Source organism: Thalassophryne amazonica, chromosome 2 (genome assembly GCF_902500255.1).
Source record: "Thalassophryne amazonica chromosome 2, fThaAma1.1, whole genome shotgun sequence".
Lineage (NCBI taxonomy): Eukaryota > Metazoa > Chordata > Actinopteri > Batrachoidiformes > Batrachoididae > Thalassophryne > Thalassophryne amazonica.
The window spans coordinates 121,902,435-121,922,516 of record NC_047104.1 but is presented as its reverse complement, the minus strand read 5'-3'; the positions used below and the strand labels follow the sequence as shown (position 1 = coordinate 121,922,516).

At 44.2% G+C, this 20,082-nt stretch overlaps 1 long non-coding RNA gene across 1 annotated transcript; it reads right to left on the bottom strand.

Moving 5' to 3' along the window:
* Window positions 1-8,641: 8,641 nt before the first annotated feature.
* On the bottom strand, window positions 8,642-18,709 carry LOC117502875. The gene is made up of 3 exons (XR_004558422.1): window positions 18,697-18,709; window positions 12,687-12,692; window positions 8,642-8,708 (listed from the first exon to the last, which is right to left on the bottom strand). It is a non-coding gene; the product is annotated as an uncharacterized LOC117502875 (long non-coding RNA).
* Between the last annotated feature and the right edge of the window lie 1,373 nt (window positions 18,710-20,082).

Below are 20,082 nucleotides of genomic sequence, written 5' to 3'. Positions count from 1 at the left end.
ATGTGAAATGTAAGCATCCTGTTGGTCTTTTCCAGCTGCTGGGGCCCTCAACACTGAGGAACCTGCATACTAACTCATGTCCACAGAAATGCTCCACATGGCTAAAATGTCATAGCTGATGTTTTCTCATGATGCATGTGACACTCCTCATCTTTGTCTCCTGGAATAAATTTTGATTTGACACAAACTCATTCCAGTGATACCAAATTCGAGTCTAACTCTTTAACAAATTCACTGAAATAGTATTAATAAATTTACCAAATATACCAAAATCTAAGCACATAATAATTGTGACATTCATACATTATCTACACGCGCTTACTCCAGTCAAGGGAAACGCTGGTGCTGGAGCCTATCCCAGCAGACATAGGGCGTGAGGCGGGGTTAGGGGTGCCGCCAGTGATTCTGGGCCCCATGAAAACTAATGTTACTGGGCCACCCCCACATATTATTTTTTTCAGTATTATAAATGTATTAGGGGCATCGCTGGGTCCCAGTTAGTCATGGGCCCCGAGAAGCCGTCTCCTTATTCTGCCCTTTTCGGCACCCCTGGGCAGGGTATATCCTGGACAGAACACCAGTCTGGCGCAGGGCTACACATAGACAGACAAACATTCACACACACAAACATATGGTCCATTTAGAGTCATCAATTCACATAATCTGCATACCTTTGGAACTGGGGGGAAGCCGGAGCACCAGAAAAAAATTAAACCCACGCAAACATGGGGAGAACATGCATACACATCACAGAAAGGATCAAGTGGGAAGCAATCACAAGACCTACTTGCTGTGAAGCAACGGTGCTAACCATTAAGCCACTGTGCTGCCATGTAATTGTGACATCATTATTGTAATCAACATTACACATTGCTTACATATTGATTGTAAGTAATCAATATGTTCGATAAACACCGGTTGATCACAATTAAACTGTTGGAATATATATATATATATATATATATATATATATATATATACTCCAGGTATCGAAGTCCCCCAGGAGAACAATGGAGTCCCTGGTTGGAGCACTATCTAGTACCCCTCCCAGAGACTCCAAGAAGGTTGGGTACTCTGCAATGCTGCTTGGCCCATAGGCCGAGACAACAGTGAGAGACCTGTCCCCAAACTGAAGGCATAGGGACACGACCCTCTCCTTCACCGGGGTGAACTCCAACACATGGAGACTGAGCTGGGGAGCAATAAGCAATGCTACCCCAGCTCGCCACCTCTCCCTGTGAGCAATGCCAGAAAAGTGGAGCATCCAGCCCCTCTCCAGGAGTTGGTTACCCGAGCCCAAGCTGTGTGTGGAGGTGAGCCCGACTATCTCTAGTCGGTACCTCTCAACCTCCCGCACAAGCTCAGGCTCCTTCGCCCCCAGCCAGGTGACGTTCCACGTCCCAACAGCCAGAGGATGTGAGCGCGGACTGGGCCGCCGGGCCACCTGCCCTCGAGTGCCACCCAGTCCTCTCTGCACCTGATCCCCATGGCACCCTCTGCAGGTGGTGAACCCACAGGAGGGCGGGTCCACATCGCTCTTTTGGGCTGAGCCCGGCCGGGCCCCGTGAGCCAAGACCTGACCACCAGGCGCTCGCGTGCGAGCCCCAACCCCAGGCCTGGCTCCAGGGTGGGACCCCGGCTCCGCCATACCGGGCGACATCTCGGCCCTTGATTTTGTGTTGGTCATGGGAGCTTTTGAACACCATGTTCGAGCACAGGGGTGTCCATAAGTGCACGAGGCACCAGGACACCCTGAGCCGGAGGTCGATGATTGACTTTGTAGTTATATCATCTGACCTTCGGCCACGTGTCTCAGACACTCGGGTAAAGAGAGGGGCTGAGCTGTCGACCGATCACCACGTGGTGGTGAGTTGGATCCGCTGGGAGGGGAGGAAGCCGGTCAGACCTGGCTGGCCCAAACGTATGGGTCTGCTGGGAACGACTGGCGGAACCCTCTGTCAGTGAGGTCTTCAACTCCCACCTCCAGGAGAGCTTCTCCCAGATCTCGGGGGAGGTTGGAGACATGGAGTCCAAGTAGACCACATTCTCCACCTCCATTGTCGATGTGGCCGCCTGCAGCTGTGATCACAAGGTCTCTGGTGCCTGTCATGGCGGCAATCCCCGAACCCAGTGGTGGATGCCAGAAGTAAGGGATGCCGTCAAGCTGAAGAAGGAGTCCTACTTGTCTTTGTTGGTACATGGGAGCCCAGGGGCAGCTGACAGGTACCGGCAGGCCAAGCGGGCTGCAGCCTGTGCAGTCGCAGAGGCAAAAAGTCGGGTCTGGGAGCAGTTTGGAGAGGCCATGGAGGAGTTATTATTGGTCGGCCTCGAAAAAATTCTGGCAAACCGTCCGACGCCTCAGGAGGTGGAAGCAGCTCTCTGCCAACACTGTCTATAGTGCGGGTGGGGAGCTGTTGACCCTGGCTGGGGATATTGTTGGGCGGTGGAAAGAATACTTCGAGGATTTCCTCAATCCCGTCGTCACGTCTTCCGAAGAGGAAGCAGAGACTGTGGACTCAGAGGCGGACTCGTCCATCACCCAGGCCGAAGTCCCCGAGGTGGTCGTAAAGCTCCTTGGTGGCAAGGCTCCTGGGGTGAACGAAATCCGTCCTGAGTATCTTAAATCTCTGGATGTTGTGGGACTGTCCTTTGACATGTCTCTGCAACATTGCATGGCGGTCGGGACAGGTACCCCTGGACTGGCAGACCGGGGTGGTGGTCCCTCTGTTTAAGAAGGTGGACTGAAGGGTTTGTTCCAACTACAAGGGGATCACACTCCTCAGCCTCCCCGGTAAGGTCTATTCCAGGTGCTCTGAGAGGAGAATTCGACTGATAGTCAAACCTCGGATTCAGGAGGAGCAGTGTGGTTTTCATCCTAGTCATGGCACACTGGACCAGCTCTACACCCTCCATCGGGTGCTCGAGGGTTCATGGGAGTTCACCCGACCAGTCCACATGTTCTTGTGTGGATCTGGAGGAAGGCGTTTGACTGTGTCCCTCGAGGCGCCCTGTGGGGGGTGCTCTGGAGTATGGGGTCCAGGGTCCTTTGCTAATGGCTAATCCGGTCCCTGTACAATCTCAGCAGGAGCTTGGTTCGCATTGCCAGTAGTAAGTCAAACCTGTTTCCAGTGCAAAGATTGGCCTCCGCCAGGGCTACCCTTTCTCACCAGTTTCTGTTATGGACAGAATTTCTAGGTGCAGCCAGGGGCGTAGAAGGGGTCCGGTTTGGGAACCACAGAATCTCATCTCTGCTGTTTGCGGATGATGTGGTCCTGTTGGCTTTTGTCAAACAGGACCTTCAGCGTGCACTGGGCGGTTTGCAGCCGAGTGTGAAGCGTCCGGGATGAAGATCAGCACCTCCAAATCGAGGCATGGTTCTTGACGGAAAAAGGTGCCTTGCCCTCTTCATATCGGTGGGGTGTCCTTTGCCTCAGTTGGAGGAGTTTAAGTATCTTGGGGTCTTGTTCATGAGTGAGGGACAGATAGAGCGTGAGATCAAATAGACGGATTGGTGCAGCATCTGCAGGGATGCGGTCGCTATATCGGACCGTCGTGGTGGAGAGAGCTGAGTAGGAGGGCAAAGCTTTCGATTTACTGATCGATCTACATTCTGACCCTCACCTACGGTCATAAGATTTGGCTCATGACAGAAAGAACAGATCGCGAGTACAAGCAGCCAAGATGAGTTCCTCTGCAGGGTGGCTGGGCACTCCCTTAGAGATAGGGTGGGAGCTCTGTCCACTCGAGAGGAGCTTGGAGTCGAGCTGCTGCTCCTCCACATCAAAGGAGCCAGCTGAGGTGGCTCGGGCTTCTTTTCCGGATGCCCCCTGGATGCCTCACTGGAGTGGTGTTCCGGGCACGTCCCATTGGGAGGAGGCCCCCGGGAAGACCCAGATCACGCTGGAGGGACTACGTCTCTCAGCTGGCTTGGGAACGCCTCTGGGTTACCCCGGAGGAGCTGGGGGAGGTGTGTGTGGATCGGGAGGTCTGGGTGGCTTTGCTTGAGCTGCTGCCCTTGCAACCCTACCTAGGATAAGCCAAAGAAAATGGATGGATGGATGTTCTCCACTCAGATTGCAACAGCCAATCACAGATTAGCCTTTCTGTCCATCATTTACCTGTATTTTGGCATGCTTGGCGCCAGAAAGTTATGTTGGATCCAAAGGGATCCAAAAAGGCTTGGATCAAAAGTTATATTGGTCACTGGGAACCGATCCAATATAACCGATCCAACAACTAGCCAATCAGAGCGCGGCATACAATTATTCATGAGATCAATCAATCAATCAATTTTTTTTTATATAGCACCAAATCACAACAAACAGTTGCCCCAAGGCGCCTTATATTGTAAGGCAAGGCCATACAATAATTATGTAAAACCCCAACGGTCAAAACGACCCCCTGTGAGCAAGCACTTGGCTACAGTGGGAAGGAAAAACTCCCTTTTAACAGGAAGAAACCTCCAGCAGAACCAGGCTCAGGGAGGGGCAGTCTTCTGCTGGGACTGGTTGGGGCTGAGGGAGAGAACCAGGAAAAGACATGCTGTGGAGGGGAGCAGAGATCGATCACTAATGATTAAATGCAGAGTGGTGCATACAGAGCAAAAAGAGAAAGAAACAGTGCATCATGGGAACCCCCCAGCAGTCTACGTCTATAGTAGCATAACTAAGGGATAGTTCAGGGTCACCTGATCCAGCCCTAACTATAAGCTTTAGCAAAAAGGAAAGTTTTAAGCCTAATCTTAAAAGTAGAGATGACATCACTAATGATGTAGCGGAGGTCAGGAACTTGCTGACAGATGTTGGTTGAAAAAATGGCAACAAACATGTCAACAAAAGCAGAAAACCGTCTGCCAGCAAGGTTTGCTGAGTTCACAGAGGAGGAACTGGTGGAATTATTGAACTCCAAGGATGCCAAAAACACTAAGAAGGTAGACAAGCACGCTACTGATGTTTTTAGATGCATTCAGGTGCTGTTCCCAACAAAATAAATTGATCTAATTTACTTGACTCTTTGTTGTTTGCTTAATTTGGGAGGGGGGTGGAGAACATAACAATTGATGGATGACAAGTCGTCCAACATAGAGAAATATTGGATTCAGTTGGACTCCTTACCATCCATTATTTGTATAATATACGAGGGCTGTCAATAAAGTATAGGTCCTTTTTATTTTTTTCAAAAACTATATGGATTTCATTCATATGTTTTTACGTTAGACATGCTTGAACCCTCGTGCGCATGCGTGAGTTTTTCCACGCCTGTCGGTGACGTCATTCGCCTGTTAGCACTCCTTGTGGGAGGAGTCGTCCAGCCCCTCGTTGGAATTCCTTTGTCTGAGAAGTTGCTGAGAGACTGGCGCTTTGTTTGATCAAAATTTTTTCTAAACCTGTGAGGCACATCGAAGTGGACACGGTTCGAAAAATTAAGGTGGTTTTCCGTGAAAATTTTAATGGCTGATGAGAGATTTTGAGGTGATACTGTCGCTTTAAGGACTTCCCACAGAGTGGGACATCGCGCATTGATAACCATTTGGAAAATCCAGGCGGCTTTTGATGGCTTTCAGTGCAGTGAGTATATGAAAAATTGTTTAACAGCTGGACATGTTCCAAGTTGTCCTTAAGGCTTCCAACAGAGGTGTTTTTCCTGTGGCGGAGCGTCGCAGCGGCTGCGAGCCGACGCTGCAATCCGCCCGCACGTCTTTCATTAAAAAAATCTCCTTTAACAGTGGAATATCCGGATAAAATGCTGAAACCGACTTCTTCTGAAACTTCTCTGTTCTCTCACGATGTCCTGGATCAATAGAGCCTGAAATGTGGAGGTTTTCAGCTTGAAACAGGCTGACGACGGCGCCTGGGAGTGCTGCGCGACGTCCCGCTCCGTGGGAAGTCCTTAAAGCGACAGTATCACCTCAAAATCTCTCATCAGCCGTTAAAATTTTCACCGAAAACCAGCTGAATTTTTCGAACCATGTCCACTTCGATGTGCCTCACAGGTTTAGAAAAAATTTTGATCAAACAAAGCGCCAGTCTCTCAGCAACTTCTCAGACAAAGAAATTCCAACAAGGGGCTGGACGACTCCTCCCACAAGGAGTGCTCACAGGCGAATGACGTCACCGACAGGCGTGGAAAAACTCACGCATGCGCACGAGGGTTCAAGCATGTCTGACGTAAAAACATATGAATGAAATCCATATAGTTTTTGAAAAAAATAAAAAGGACCTATACTTTATGGACAGACCTCGTATATCTGTGTAATACAGAAATGGTGCGTCCAAGTGTGTCTAAGGTTACTTTATTTGTCCCCCATGGGAGAAAAATGTCTTGCTGCCTCAGACATTACAAAACATCAAAATGATTCACCACAATAAATACATCATACAGCAGCACACATTTACAACCATCACTCTGAAATAAATTAGTCTTACACACCTTAAAAGTACAATAATTGCACTTTAAATAAGCACACATTTACCAACAAATCTGTCATAAAATGCAATCACACAACTTTCTTACATACTCCACCACATCGTCCCACACACTCAAGCGTCATTATCTGAAATCAACAATTTTCCATCCCATTGCAAAACCAGCAAGACTTTCTTTAGCTGACACTAAGATCCTGCGATTACCAATGAGGCTTCATAAATGGCATGCAAAAAAAAAAAAAAAAAAAAAAAAAAAAAGCCTTTACTGCTAAAACAAGCCCAGTCATATTCTACTGTGGCAATATTTTATGGAGAATTAACTGTAAATTATGTTTAAAAAATGCCAACATGACTCAAAATATGTGATTCACCAGCACTTAAATGTATGTATTTCTAGAGCTAAATATGCAATACTTACTGATGGCAATTTTGCATATGCACTCAGTCCAACTCACTGATTGATTCCATTATGTTAATATTTGCCATGCCTCTTGCAGGGTACAACTGTATTTCATGTAATTTTTGAAGGTTGTCAGTAATTTACTGTCATTTTATTTAAAACAGTCATTCAGAGAATCCATAGTCTTGCTCCTCGCAAAGAAAATAAGTGAGTGAAGTTCGTATAAATACTTGTGCATATCCTCATCACCAGGGATGCTGGTAATGTGTTACTTAGTAACGGCTTTTTTCAGTAATGAGTAATCTAAGGGCCCTGTCCCACTGCCGTGTAGGAGGATTCACGCATGAAATGAGGAGACAAAAGCTGAGCGTCCGCAACAAAGGTGGGCGGAAATGACAGATGTCCCGGGGTGGGTCAGCAACTACATGAGGAAGAAAAGCGGATATAACAGGGAACAGAAGCGAAGGCGACCGCGGAGGCGCCCACACGAGGGGCACAGCGGCCATGATGCACTCCCGTTCACTCGGCTCTCGGTTCACGACAAAAGAGACATAGGGCCCTGTCCCACTGGTGTTTAGGGGGATTTGTGGATGGAATGCGCACATAAGTGGCCCACATCTGCCAAACAACCGCAATAACCATGTAACAGTCCTGTATGAGTCGGCCGCCATCTGAACACGTCCGGGATCATCCGCAGAGGCACGCATGTCCGCAGCAGGATTTTTGAGCAGCTCAAAAATCCTGCTGCGGATGAGATCCGCATCAGTGCCTGAACACATACTGAAGACATACGCAGGACATACACAACCAACGCGCCGCATATCTCTTGTCATCCGCTGATATCCACAACCGATAGGTTGGCGCGGCTTGGCGGCGGACCGGGACAGCGTGCAAAACAGATATGACGCGTGCCCAGCACGCCGACATCATGGTCGCAAATGGTATGTCGCGCATGCAGACGTATGTCTCTTTTGTCCTTTATTTCACAATTATGAGAGAGTTTTTGGAGCGAGCGGCAGCACCACAGCAGGGGGAGAGGAGTTTTATTTCTACATGCGCGCGAGCGAGTTCATCTGTGGAGAATATTTTATTAATTAACTACACAGATGTATAATAAAACAAATGGTGGCTGGTTTATGAACACAATTATGACAGAGTTTTGGGGGGAAGCGCGAGGAGCAGTACCACAGCGGGCAGTTGAGGTTCTTTTTTTTATTATTATTGCTTACATGCGCGAGCGTGAACGGGACTCGGGAGCCGAGAGTGAAAGGGAGTGCATCACGGCCGCTGTGCCCCTCATGTGGGCGCCTCCGCGGTCGCCTTCGCTTCTGTTCCCTGTTATATCCGCTTTTCCTCCTCATGTATTCGCTGATCCACCCCGGGACATTTGTCATTTCCGCCCACCTTTGTTGCGGACGCTCAGCTTTTGTCTCCTCATTTCATGCACGAATCCTCCTAAACGGCAGTGGGACAGGGCCCTGATGCGGATCTCATCCGCGGCAGGATTTTTGAGCTGCTCAAACATCCTGGCTGCGGACATGTGTGCCTCTGCGGATGATCCTGGATGTGTTCAGATGGCGGCCGACTCATACAGGAATGTTACACGGTTATCGCGGTTGTTTGGCGGATGTGGGTCACTTTTGTGCGCATTCCATGCGCAAATCCTCCTAAACGCCAGTGGGACAGGGCCCTAACATGTAAATATTTCCAAATCAGTAATCAGAGTAAAGTTACCTCTCCAAGTCACAATTATGTTGCGATTATTTTTGTATCATGGGTCGATCGCAGCATTAAAACTAGTCAGGGGTTTGGCTGAACTGCCCACTTTGCCCACTTTTAGTGTTTGATGCTGCAAGCTGTTCATCTACTATTTTGTGGAGCAGCTCCGAGTTGACAAACAGTCATCTCTCAAAGCGCAGTGACAGCAGCACGCCTGCACTGAGACATTTTTAGTTTTTTTTCTTTAAAACGCTGTGCTTCTCTGTGAGTGTCCTCGCTAAAACAGCTGAAGGCCTGCGACACATTAACAACAAATACAAACGCTGTTTTTCCACCCAAATGCACCTAAAGTCTCTTTGTGAGGACAACATCATATTAAAACCTGGTAAAACTTTCTTACCTGTACTTTCTGTCACGGTCTGCCTTTTTTCTGCCTCTTTCCTTTTTTAATCTTTGTGTAGTTTGTGAGTTTTTCCCCCAGATGACACACTCACACCCTCTGCGCATCACCGCTCATCACCGCAACACACCTGCTGTACATGAACGGTGATTGAAGAGGGCTACTTAATCCCCGGCTTTAGCTCATTCAGTGCCGGATTCTTGTGGTTTTCCCTGAAGCCAGTGGTTTTTCTGTCCCTGCCATGAAGCCAGATTCTCTGCATGAGATTCAATGACCTTGACCTTGTCTTCCTGCTGCTCCCATGTTCTTAGACAACGGAGCTTCTTGCAGCTGAACTCAAGGTAACCTGGCCAGCTCTGTAATTCCTGTATTAGAGCGAAATGTCTTTCCTGGTGTTCCAGATGCTATGGTGCATGGCTCCCACACTGCCCTGGTTCCTGGCTCCTGGCTACCTGCACAGCAACGTCACTTGGGAACTCTATGGCTCTCAGCTCAGAGTTCCCAAGTGACTCTCTGTTCCGCTCCAGTTAAGTTCCTTAATGTCTCAGTGGGATTCCGTTCTCACTCATTCCTGCCTGTGACTGTGCATGTCAAAGAACCATTCCAAGAACTACTCCCAAGAACTGTATGGACTCTGATATTGCACCACTAAGATTTCTCCAAGTCGTTTCGAAAGACAAGTCCTGCTTTATTGGAACTGTGTCACAAGATGTGCAGCACTTGATTTCTGAACATAACTCATGAACTTAAATGATGCCTAAACAGCAAACCTTAGTCCCAAAACTGTGAACAATATTCCCAGAGCTGTGAACATTCCTCTGTCGAGCCTTCAGTGAACTGTGAATTGTTAAAGGCTTCCAGTGTTGAGAGTGCAATCACTCACCATCTCTTTCCTCCGTTCTTCTAGTTACTGTCCTTGGCTCTGTGCACCCTCCTGGCCCCAGGATTCCAGTTGTTCTCAGACTCACAAGTCTGTCCGTGTGTGCACTGCAGTATCCAGATGTTCCATCGCTACAAGCGGGCCCTGTTTGGCTCGGCAGGCTGTCTAACCAGCACAGCTTTGTTCAAGAGTTTATTGTTAATAAATCTCTTTTCATTTACAACCAAGTCTGTTCCTTGCTCCCTGCATTTAAGTCCAGTCCGAATCCCTAACCATAACACTTTCTGCATAAATTCATGTTATCCATTCTTCCTGCTCAGACAATGATTTCATTTTGTCCTTGGCGGATGTTATAAAGCGAGTTTTGGCAATATGGATTATCATTTTCATGTTGACGTGGTAGAGGGGTTGTTGTTGGCAGCTGCTGAAAGTAACTAATAAAGTAACTAGTAATCTAATTTAGTTTCTGTTAAAAATTGGTTATCATTAAAGCAACTAAGTTACTTTTTCAAGGAGGAATCAGTGTAAGTGCAAGACTAATGATGAATAACTGAAAGCCATTAAATTGAGAATTAGTGTATCTTGTCATGACATCATGTACAAATCAGCATATGCCAGTTTATTTGCTGATTCATAGGCACATCAGATGACTATAATTTGATTTTATTGTGCAACATGTAATTTTAAAAAGTTACAATTTCATGTCACCTGAGATCAATCAATCAATCAATCAATTTTTTTATATAGCGCCAAATCACAACAAACAGTTGCCCCAAGGCGCTTTATATTGTAAGGCAAGGCCATACAATAATTATGTAAAACCCCAACGGTCAAAACGACCCCCTGTGAGCAAGCACTTGGCTACAGTGGGAAGGAAAAACTCCCTTTTAACAGGAAGAAACCTCCAGCAGAACCAGGCTCAGGGAGGGGCAGTCTTCTGCTGGGACTGGTTGGGGCTGAGGGAGAGAACCAAGAAAAAGACATGCTGTGGAGGGGAGCAGAGATCGATCACTAATGATTAATGCAGAGTGGTGCATACAGAGCAAAAAGAGAAAGAAACAGTGCATCATGGGAACCCCCCAGCAGTCTACGTCTATAGCAGCATAACTAAGGGATGGTTCAGGGTCACCTGATCCAGCCCTAACTATAAGCTTTAGCAAAAAGGAAAGTTTTAAGCCTAATCTTAAAAGTAGAGAGGGTGTCTGTCTCCCTGATCTGAATTGGGAGCTGGTTCCACAGGAGAGGAGCCTGAAAGCTGAAGGCTCTGCCTCCCATTCTACTCTTACAAACCCCAGGAACCACAAGTAAGCCTGCAGTCTGAGAGCGAAGCGCTCTATTGGGGTGATATGGTACTACGAGGTCCCTAAGATAAGATGGGACCTGATTATTCAAAACCTTATAAGTAAGAAGAAGAATTTTAAATTCTATTCTAGAATTAACAGGAAGCCAATGAAGAGAGGCCAATATGGGTGAGATATGCTCTCTCCTTCTAGTCCCCGTCAGTACTCTAGCTGCAGCATTTTGAATTAACTGAAGGCTTTTTAGGGAACTTTTAGGACAACCTGATAATAATGAATTACAATAGTCCAGCCTAGAGGAAATAAATGCATGAATTAGTTTTTCAGCATCACTCTGAGACAAGACCTTTCTGATTTTAGAGATATTGCGTAAATGCAAAAAAGCAGTCCTACATATTTGTTTAATATGCGCTTTGAATGACATATCCTGATCAAAATGACTCCAAGATTTCTCACAGTATTACTAGAGGTCAGGGTAATGCCATCCAGAGTAAGGATCTGGTTAGACACCATGTTTCTAAGATTTGTGGGGCCAAGTACAATAACTTCAGTTTATCTGAGTTTAAAAGCAGGAAATTAGAGGTCATCCATGTCTTTATGTCTGTAAGACAATCCTGCAGTTTAGCTAATTGGTGTGTGTCCTCTGGCTTCATGGATAGATAAAGCTGGGTATCATCTGCGTAACAATGAAAATTTAAGCAATACCGTCTAATAATACTGCCTAAGGGAAGCATGTATAAAGTAAATAAAATCATATCATATGGCATCCATCATCTTTGTTTATGTACTTGAAATCATTCTACTAGATCTCTTAGTTTTGAACTTATTGCAAAAAAGATTCTGACTATTCAATGACCTTGACTGACATTGATCTTTGAGCTTCTTATTAATATTATAACGAGATGTTACCACTACCACTTCACATGTGCAGTATTATGAATGAAACTGGTCAAGTGGTCCCTGAGATATTAATCAATCACTCACACACACACACACACACACACACACACACACACACACACACACACACACACACACAGATAGACAAAGCGCTTATGATAGTCTGCCAAACACCTCTGGGTGCTCCACTCATAAATTTTAAAGCCTGGCACTCAATTGCTCCAAAAACAAGGGGTGAATGGATTTTTGGCCAAACTTCCAAATGCAAGCTTTGTTTTTGCAGTTGTTGTGATGAACAATATGAAAAAAAAAACTAGATGGCATACATAACCAAAGATGCAACTGACAGGTAGAGTATAAACACTGAGAGAAATAACTGCCAAACATTGACAAAAGCAGCACAAACATTGTTATATCTTAATCAAAAGTGGACCCGCACTCCCACTGTGGCGACACTGCTGCTTGTCATTTTTAGTGGGGATTTTGTAAAAGGAATTCAGTATTTCCTTTAGTGTTTTGCTATTAACTTGGGCTCAGCTGCGGCCACTGCGCAAGTTGTTTCGTCTAAAGCGATTTCGACGACAGAGATGGCACCGTGGAGCCGAGCGTGTCTGTCTCACCCGTCGGCAGCTGCTATCTCTTTCTTCCTGCCTGTGGATTATACCAACTACTCCTAATTCTGTCTGTCTCTTTCCTACCCTTGGTGCCCTCTTCCTCTGTCGCGCTGTGGTGAACAGGTGTATCTGTCTGCCTCCTGATGAGTTTATCACTCTGAAGTGTCGTCCTCGCCCCCCGTAGACCCCCTGCTTCCTAATGTGATTAGCCCTCAAAGCTTATGTCAGTCAGAGTGGGTGGTCTAATAATGCGCCACTTGATCACGCCGTCGCCTCATCAGGGTCCATCTGGTTCATGGTCACGTCGGTCGGCTTGTATGTCAGATAGGAAATGACCTACCCAGTAAAGGTGATGGAATGACACTCCACGAAGGTGCACGGTGACCAGCTTTACAGACCTGGGAGGATTATCAGAACATTTATTCTTTGCTGAACTGGTGCGGATATTAAAGCAGAGTGACTCAGCTTGGTTCTTTCAATTTCTCAAGCTGCTCTGCTTTCAAAAGGAATAAGGACAAATTATCTTAGTGTACAGCAGCTAATCATTTGAATTCTTCATTGCCCTTGAGGAAGTATTTACCACTGTAACCCATATCTAATTAGGTTGATACTTATAAGGCTGCAAGTGGCATCTCAGTGTATAAACATTAATCCATGTGTTTGTAATTGCAGCTATATAGACTTATACATTTGCATATCCTGTACAACCATAATTCCAGTGAAGGTGGGACGTTGTGTAAAATACAAATAAAAACAGAATACAATGATCACATCCTCACATCCTCTTGAACCTATAGTCAATTGAATATACCACAAAGACAAGATATTTCATGTTCAAACTGGTAACCTTTATTGTTTTTGTGCAAATATTTGTTCATTTTGATATGGATGCCTGCGACATGTTTCAAAAAAGTTTGGATGGGGCAACAAAAGTCTGGGAAAGTTGATGAATGCTCAAACAGGTGAGTGTCATGACTGGGTATAAAAGGAGCATCTCCAAAACGCTCAGCCGTTCACAAGCAAAGATGGGGTGAGGATCATCACTTTGTGAACAACTGCATGAAACTATAGTCCAACAGTTTAAGAACAATGTTTCTCAATGTTCAATTGCAAGGAATTTAAGGATTCCATCATCTACAGTCCATAATATAATCAGAAGATTCAGAGAATCTGGAGAACTTTCTACACATAAGCGGCAAAGCCGAAAACCAGCACTGAATGCCTGCGACCTTCAATCCCTCAGGCAGCACTGCATTAAAAACTGACGTCATTGTGTAAAGGATCTTACTGCGTGGGCTCAGGAACACTTCAGAAAATCATTGTCAGTTAACACAGTTTGTCGCTACATCTACAAGTGCAAGTTAAAACTCGACCATGTAAAGTGAACGCCAAACATCAACAACATTCAGAAATGCTGCTGCCTTCTCTGGGCCTGAGCTCAATTGAAATGGACAGGCACAAAGTGTAAAATGTGTCCATCGCCAGGCAAGGGATGCAAATTTGTGGCGTCGCGTGGCGTCCGGTGTGAACGCGGCATTACAGCCACACAGGAAAACACAAGTGCACATAGTCACAGCCACCCCAACATAAACAACCTTAACCATCTCTCCACCACACACAGACCCCCCCCCCCCCCCCCCCCCCCCCCCCCCCCCACCCACACACCACACAACACACACACACCATACATAGTTTTACATCACTGAAACTATGGGCTTTTCATCTGCAGTCCTGGACTGTCAAAAGCAAAGTGATGATAAATGTCAATGAATTCTCCCACCCAGGCACCCAGCTAGCTCCCACACACACATTTACACAAACCCTAACCTCCACTCCCACATACCAAACCCTCCCATACACAAAAGCTCCCCACCACCCCCAGTGTGTCTATGTGTGTTTGCATTTGGCCTGTTGCCTACCAACAATAACTATGGCAACACCCACTCTACACAGGCTCAAACCCTAATCCCTCAACCCCTCCACACACAACCCTTCCACCCACACCTGAGCATTGAGCCTGAGGTTGGAAAGTCGAGCATGGTTCTCCATCTTTTGCATTCTGAGAAACCAACATTTCTCAACATTGCACCCATTGAGTCAAAACACATTCTCAAGAAATGTGGAGAAACACACCCTACTTTTACTGGGTCATTCAAAACATCTCAATTGTCCCATGTATATTAGGGATGAAAATGTACATTGTGTTCATACTGGACTATCACAGTACAGATGTTGAGCTTCAATGCAGGCAGTCATACTTACAATATGCAGTATAACAATGTAAGGTGGAACCAAATTTCACATGTGTGAGTTCTTTCAGGACACCTCTGAGTCAGTCAGTCAGTCACTGACATGCAAGTAGAAACAAGCTGCAGGAGTTTGAGAGGACCTGCCTGCATACATGGTCTCTGCTCTGATTCAGGGCAGCAAAGCAGTTTTGTTTTTTGAGGAATCATCCGACTCACAATCTCTCCTCTCTTTCTCGTTCTGTCATACTCTTTCCCATCTGCAGGTTTCTATTTGCAAACCCCTGCACCGCCACCCCACCTTCCCACCAGGAGATATCAAAAAGTTGAAAGGAAAACAAAGACTTCAACTCGTCCCCATAGAGAGGCGCCGCGCATGAGCTCAAAGACGTATCACGCTGATATGAGAGCGCCGCACCTGATTCCTTCAGCGCTGCTGTGGGTCCTTGTAGATGCTTAAGGCCTTGAAGGGCTGTGTTCATTTGTATGGGCTGTGTTCGTCATCAATGGATGTACACAACAGCAGGAAACAACCTCGGTTCGCTCTAAGAAATGCTTACAGGTGTTTCTTACAATCTTCCACAGGCAAATAAAAAGAGCGCTGCCTTGTAAAATTCTCTATATTCTCCACAAAGATCAGGGCTATCAGTGTCATCTAGTTGCTGTCCTATAAGATAAATGCACTAAGTAAGAGCTTGTTTAGAGTCATACATCATCACGGTCTGCATTCTCACACTCAACAAAAACAAGCCGAATGCCCATTTGTTCCTTTGATCTTATAAATGAGATGTTACACAGATGGCCTTTTTAATGTATATTTCTTCTTTTTGCTTCCATCGGGGAATTAAATGAAGACTTTTTACAAGACCTGAAGGTATGGAATGACCAAGGTTGGGTAGGATTACTTTGAAAGAATACATGTGGATTACATGTATGTACATACATTTGGATTACTTGTAATCTGATTACTTTTGGATTACTTGGGAATGACCTTTGAGTCCAAAACCATGACATCACATGTGTGTCTCCAACCCTGAGTTAGTTGGCAGATTTATTCACCAAATATTTGTTTGTTTGTAGTCTGTACTTCAGCATGAGAAATGTTGAGTTGGACAGAATGTTTGTTTGACAATTTAGACTAATTTTATACTTTAATTTAGGTTTATTCATAAATAAATGCATATAATGGCATTTTATTTCACAATTGAAGTGGAAACATGAAGATCACTTTGAAATAAACACTTTTATCTTTAAAGTGTTTATTTCATTAATTTGTATTTAAAATCCATAGTTAAAAATGATACTGAAATGTACATAAAAAAGTTCATAGTGGAATCGTAAAATATAAAATTCTTGTATATAAAATCATATATTCAAAAACTCTTATTAAAAAGTCTAATGTCAAAGTTCAATTTGGAACTTGGAAAACTTTAGGCTAAAACTCTTGTAAATTAAAATAGGACATTTAAGTTCATAATTGGCAATAAGTAACTAGAAATTAAACCTTATTTTGTAAATATAGATTAGATTACCCTTTTCTTGCTCTAATCTGCATTTTCTACTTTTTTCTTTGTTTTCCTTTTCTCAGGTTTTCAACCTGCATATTGCACTGGTAAAAACAATAAAGGTGTTAAACGCTGAGTTGGCCTCACATCCTGCTTCTCCCCCGGTTCGTTCAAGCAGGACCAAAAAAAAAAAAAAAATCAAAATATACATAGCTTGACAGTAACAACTTAACACGTGTGAGCCAAATGATCAGATCATGCTAAATGGACATCATCCTAATCATCCTAAAGCAGAAACTCATCAACACAGTTAGAAATCAAAAGTATTGTCTAAAATCTGTTTGTCGATGTGTCTGAATTACACATTGAACATAAATAAATTATGTGTGTGGTCAAGGATCTATCTTGAATGGGTTTCACCCCAGTGTCAAACAAAAAGTTTGGTTTATGGATGTTTTTGGTAATTAGGTCAGAATAGTAAAGTTCAAGCATGGGTATAACTTAGATGTCCAACTTTGAGCTACACCATCCTCCAAACTTGTAGATAAATGCTTAATGTTTTGGAAGTGTTTAATAAACCAGGGCAGCTCCACTCTACGGCCATGCAATTTTACAGGAAGTCGTGCAATCAAGTCCAGCAGGTTGGCCACTATTAACACTATCTACTAAAGAACCCTATTGTGAGAGTGATACCAGAATTTCCAGTAATCTATCATGAAATTCAGTCATGGTTATGGAACTAATGCAATGAGTAGATGACAATGACATCAACATTTTTTTAACCCTTGCAGTGTCCTTCATTGTGACCTCAAACTTTCTCCCTCACATAACTGGTAACAAAATTATGCCACTACCTCTCATGTTGTGTTGCTGCATGCCCTGGGTATCCTGATGCAATGTCAGTATACAAAAGCCTGACACTCACTACACAATACAATGTGATTGTGCTTCATGAATGCAATGCAGTACCTTGTCAATGTAATGCAAAAGTGTATTTCAGAGGAAACGTACGTAGAAGTGAGTAAGTAAGTACATTCCATAGGTAGTCAATGCAGAGCTCTGGTGTAAGACAGAAATAAGTATGCACCAAAACTACATTTTATTGAATACAAACCATTCTACTGTGTGCACAGTTACTTCCCATGATGGATTTGATGCTCACCATGTGCAAATGATAAGCATCTGCACTGTACCAAATTGACAAAAACACTTAAGAGAACTGAGATATCAAATTACACACGACACAATAAACATTATTGGGTGAATTTGTAGATCATAATCACTGAAATGCAATTATTGAGCACAGAACAGCTTTTGTTTGCTCGGAGAGAAATGACCTATTTCGTATGATATGCTAAATACAGCATGGATCCAGCTAGCAGCTAGCTTGCTACAAATCTATGTGATGGCAATACCAGGAATGAATGATTAAATGTTTGGAAAGGCTGATATAGTTGCATAATTAGGTTTAAACACTGCTGTTGTTCTTTATTTGTCACTTTTACTTCAGCAAAGCTGAACAGACAGAGATAGATTGGGAGTAAACAGTAAACTGTTACAGTTCTTCCCCTGTTGACAATAAACACTGTTTTGTCAATCACAGGAAAGAGACACAGAATAATTTGTTTTCAAAAAGCATCCATTGAGGAACAACACTAAAAGTAATTACATCACTTCCAGGAGTTACACTATGTACAGTGGCAGTTCTACACTGAATTACTTCTCCGGCGAGACCCCCTCTGAGAGCCCCCCAACCCCCCCCCCCCCACACACACACACACACAAAATTTTGCACAAAACACTCATTTCTTATTATGTTCTTATTATTTTTTATATTTTAGAAGTGCCCCTGAAATTGACAGTGAAATTGATATCAAAAGACCACAGGCTACAATATAACTATCATACAAAATACCGATGAATTGTAAATTTGAATAAACATGCCCTCACATGCTAAATATCTGTCTTCAACTTCAACTTATTTTCATTTATATAGCACCAAATCACAACAGAGTTGCCTCAAAGCGCTTCACACAGGTAAGGTCTAACCTTACCAAAACCCCAGAGCAACAGTGGTAAGGAAAAACTCCCTCTGAGGAAGAAACCTCAAGCAGACCAGACTCAAACAGGTGACCCTCTGCTTGGGCCATGCTACAAAACATAAATTACAGAACAATTCACAGAACATCTGTCATTACATGCTTTATTAATCTGTCTTTCGGGGAGGAACAATTAGCTTCATGGTTACTGTCTCAAATTCAATGTTTGGCACACTTTTAGTTATGACTGGTTAAACTATGCTTTGTCACAAAATACAGTTGTAGAAAACATACATATGTATGAAAATACAGGGCAAATTACAGGCCCCAACGTTAACCCAAATAATAATAATAATAATAATTATATCCATTATTTATGAATAATAAATAAAGTGAACTTGGAACAGTTTTGCTACAAGCATGAGTCATTCTGTTTTACACACATTACTACTTTAATATTTGAGATTTCTCCACTAAAATATCCACCCCGAAAATAACAGAAAATTATGTTTGGACTAGTTAAAGAATTATTTTATTTCACTGTAACTCACTTCAGCCAATTTACCTCACAATGTCTCATAAATAATTTATTATTATTATTATTATTATTATTATTATTATTATTATTAGTAGTAGTAGTAGTAGTAGTAGTGCATCCCTCTGACAAAGTCTAGTTTATGGCATTTAGCAGTGTGAAAAATAATAATTTTAAAAAGCCTGACAATTACTTTGACTATTTTGAGTACAATTTTATGGTGAAATTAGAGCTTGTGTTTGTTAAGACTGAATTACTGTAATATAAGTAAACCAACTTAGCAAGTATCATAACAAGAAGAACCACCAGAGCGTATGTAGATGACACAGACCGCTGTCAGATGGCCATCAAAGGCACTGAAGACTTCCGAATCTCCAAATGTCTGGATGGCAAACACAGATCGGAGCACTGTGTTCCTCATGCACAAGTGCGCAGTGCGTGTATGTGTGTGGCGCACGTGTGCTTGCTCCGTGCACACGCGTGGGGCTTTTGGGTGAGAGAATTCAAACTGCAGGCAGCTGTCCCGGCTTCACGTCTCTGTGCACACTGTGAAACACTCCTGGACTGCTGTTGGAGGTAAGATGCATGTTTATTAATGCTGTCATGGCCTGGCACAACAGTTCCATGTCAGATCTCCTACAGAGTTAGAAGGTGATCATTTATTACAGTGTGACATCCGTTCAGCTCCCAGCCTGACATGTGCAATGATGCATTACTGCACATGACAGAGAGACACAGCTGCCCGTGTTATATGCAGTTATGATGGAGACAATCGTTCACATGATTTACGTCGCTCATGGGAAGGAATGGACAAATAGCTGTACTGTAATGTCTATTGTGGATATAACAACCTGTTCAGCTTTGCACTGGCATGCGCACAGTAGCGCAAGGGGCTTTCGGTTTGATAGTCGCCGTTCACGTTCACTGTACATGATGATAATTCCCAATTATTATCGAAATGAAGCATTTCACATACATTTCAACAGTTCCTTTGTGCCCTGGGGGCGGGGGCATGTGCATGGCATGGCAGGTCATACCGGCAGGCTTAGCAGTGCCAGATCCATCTCGAAGTTCCCTCGTATGCGCTCAAATCATTTCAGAACCTGTTTTGCCGCCATCGG